This window comes from Triticum aestivum, chromosome 1B (genome assembly GCF_018294505.1).
Source record: "Triticum aestivum cultivar Chinese Spring chromosome 1B, IWGSC CS RefSeq v2.1, whole genome shotgun sequence".
Taxonomy (NCBI): Eukaryota; Viridiplantae; Streptophyta; class Magnoliopsida; order Poales; family Poaceae; genus Triticum; species Triticum aestivum.
The window spans coordinates 679,837,378-679,841,253 of record NC_057795.1 but is presented as its reverse complement, the minus strand read 5'-3'; positions in this window follow the sequence as shown (position 1 = coordinate 679,841,253).

Below are 3,876 nucleotides of genomic sequence, written 5' to 3'. Positions count from 1 at the left end.
CACTCGGTAGGATTTTCATATCTTAGGCGAGTACTTGGACTGCAGCTAAGCCTCCGAGTGGAAGTCTGGCTTACCACTCGGTAGGATTTTCATAACTTAGGCGAGTACTTGGACTGCAGCTAAGCCTCCGAGTGGAAGTCTGGCTTACCACTCGGTAGGATTTTATTTAATCTTAGGCGAAACGGATTCGCAGCTAAGCCTCCGAGTGGGAATCTGGCTTACCACTCGGTAGGATTTTACTTAATCTTAGGCGAAACGGATTCGCAACTAAGCCTCCGAGTGGGAGTCTGGCTCACCACTCGGTAGGATTTTTACAAACTTAGGCGAAACGGATTCGCAACTAAGCCTCCGAGTGGGAGTCTGGCTCACCACTCGGTAGGATTTTTACAAACTTAGGCGAAACGGATTCGCGGCTAAGTCACCCACTGAGGGGAAATTTTATTGGACAAAATAAAAAGTGACAAAAATTATGGAGGAACTATGACACTATTATTTTGAGGTCCATGGACTACAGAAGTACTTTATTGCAACTCATCCGAGTGATTAAACTTAAGTGTAAAATGGGCGGAGTAGTTCCGCGTTCCAAGCTCGGGGCTCGTCGATATTATGCTCGACGTTGTAAATACGGTACGCCCCGTTGTGGAGAACTTTGGTGACGATGAAGGGTCCTTCCCAAGAAGGAGCAAGCTTGTGTTGTTTCTTCTGATCCACTCGGAGAACTAAATCTCCTTCCTGGAAGGCTCGACCCCTCACATTTCTGGCGTGGAAACGACGCAAATCTTGTTGGTAGATGGTCGACCGGATCAGAGCCATCTCCCTTTCTTCCTCTAAAAGGTCGACTGCGTCTTTCCGCGCTTGTTCAGCTTTTGCTTCGTTGTAGATTTCAACTCGAGGAGCATTGTGGAGAAGATCACTCAGCAAGACTGCTTCAGCTCCATAGACCAAGAAGAATGGAGTTCTTCCGGTCGACCGATTAGGTGTGGTCCGCAGTCCCCAAAGCACCGAGGGAAGTTCGTCGACCCAAGCTCCAGCTGCATGCTTGAGATCACGCATCAGTCGGGGTTTCAATCCCTTGAGAATCAGGCCATTGGCTCGCTCTGCTTGTCCATTCGACTGCGGATGAGCGACTGAAGCGTAGTCGACTCGTGTGCCTTGAGAGTTACAGAAATCTCTGAATTCCTCCGAGTCAAAGTTCGACCCATTATCCGTAATGATGCTGTGCGGGACTCCATATCTGAATATTAGTTCCCTGATGAAGCTAACAGCAGCACCGGCGTCAAGGTTCTTGATTGGTTTAGCCTCAATCCACTTGGTGAACTTGTCGACTGCCACCAGTACATGCGTGAAGCCACTTCGCCCTGTTCTCAAAGGACCGACCATGTCCAACCCCCATACTGCGAAAGGCCAGACGAGTGGAATGGTCTTCAGGGCTGATGCAGGCTTGTGCGACATATTCGAGTAGAACTGACATCCCTCGCACTTATCCACTATTTCCTTTGCCATCTCATTCGCCTTTGGCCAGTAAAATCCGGCTCGGTATGCTTTGGCCACGATGGTCCGAGAGGACGCATGATGACCACAGGTCCCCGAGTGGATATCATTAAGGATGATTCGACCTTCTTCTGGTGTTATGCACTTCTGACCAACTCCAGTCGCGCTTTCTCTGTATAACTGTCCTTTGATTACGGTAAAGGCTTTAGATCGACGGACGATCTGTCGAGCCTCTTCCTCATCCTCCGGGAGCTCTTTTCTCAGGATATACGCGATATATGGAACTGTCCAGTCGGGAATGACCACCAAGATCTCCATGACCAAGTCGACCACTGCTGGGACTTCAACCTCAGTCGGGTCTGTGGCACTCTTGGGCTGTGGAGCTTCTTCGGTGAAAGGATCTTCTTTGACTGACGGCGTGTGTATATGCTCCAAGAACACACCACTCGGAATGGCTTCTCTCTTGGAACCTATCTTTGCTAGATCATCAGCTGCTTGATTTTTCAGTCGGGGTATATGATGGAGCTCCAACCCCTCGAACTTCTTCTCCAGCTTCCTCACCGCACTGCAGTATCCAGTCATGGCTGGGCTTCTTACGTCCCACTCCTTCATCACTTGGTTGACCACTAAATCCGAGTCGCCATAGACCATCAAGCGACGGACGCCGAGTGAAATGGCCATGCGCAATCCGTATAAGAGGGCCTCATATTCTGCCTCATTGTTGGAGGAATCAAAGTGAATCTAGAGCACATATCTGAGCTTATCTCCTCTGGGGGAAACCAGGACAACCCCAGCACCGGAACCATTCAACATCTTAGAGCCATCAAAGAACATGGTCCAATGCTCCGAGTGAACTTCAGTCGGCTGTTGCTGTTCAATCCACTCGGCGAGGAAATCTGCTATTGCCTGGGACTTAATGGCTTTCTTTGCTTCAAACTTGATATCAAGGGGAAGAAGTTCAATCGCCCATTTAGCCACTCGACCAGTTGCATCCCTGTTGTGCAAAATCTCTAATAGTGGAGCGTCGCTGACGACTGTGATGGAATGATCAGAGAAATAATGAGCAACCTTCTTTGTGGTCATGTATATTCCATACACAAGCTTCTGATAATGAGGATATCTCTGCTTGGATGGAGTCAAGACTTCAGACAAATAATACACTGGGCGCTGAACTTTGAGAGCTTTTCCTTCTTCTTCCCGCTCGACCGTAAGCACAGTACTGACGACTTGTCCTGTGGCTGTGATATAGAGCAACAGAGGCTCTTTGCTGATTGGAGCAGCAAGCACCGGCTGGGTGGAGAGCAGAGCTTTTAGCTCGGCAAACGCTGCATCAGCTTCTGGAGTCCACTCGAACTTGTCTGCCTTCTTCATCAGTCGGTAAAGAGGCAATGCCTTTTCACCGAGTCGTGAGATGAATCGACTTAATGCGGCCAAGCATCCAGTAAGCTTCTGGACATCGTGCACTCGCACAGGGCGTTTCATTCGGAGAATAGTGTCGATCTTCTCTGGAAGCGTCGATTCCTCGCTCGGAAACGAGAAAACCGAGTAACTTGCCACCAGGAACTCCAAATGTGCACTTTGATGGATTGAGCTTGATATCATACCTTCTGAGGTTGGCAAATGTTTCGGCGAGGTCAGCGAGCAGGTCGGAACCTTTTCGTGACTTGACGACGATATCATCCATATACGCTTCCACATTCCGACTGATTTGAGTGAGGAGACACTTCTGAATCATTCGCATAAATGTGGCTCCGGCATTCTTGAGGCCGAATGGCATGGTGATATAGCAGAAGCACCCGAATGGAGTGATGAAAGCTGTTTTTACCTCGTCGGGTCCGTACAGACGGATCTGGTGGTACCCGGAGTAGACGTCTAGAAAAGACAGTCTCTCGCATCCCGCGGTCGAGTCAACAATTTGATCTATGCGAGGGAGAGGAAAATGATCTTTCGGGCAGGCCCGGTTGATGTGCTTGAAATCAATGCACATTCGGAGCGATTTGTCCTTCTTAGGAACCATGACGACATTAGCGAGCCACTCGGAGTGGTATATCTCTCGGATAAATCCTGCCGCCAACAGTCGAGTCACTTCCTCACCAATGGCTTTTCTCTTCTGGACGGCGGACCGCCGAAGATGCTCTTTGACTGGTTTTGCAGATGAATCGACTCTTAGGCGATGCTCAGCCAGTCCCCTGGGAACACCTGGCATGTCAGCGGGCTTCCATGCAAAAATGTCCCAGTTCTCACGGAGGAACTGGATGAGCGCTTCTTCCTATTTCAGGTCGAGTGTTGTGGAGATGTGAGCCGGAGCTGCATCGGGGTCGGTCGGGTGAATGTGAACAGGCTTTGTCTCACCGGACGACTGAAATGCAGATTCTGTGGCGGGTT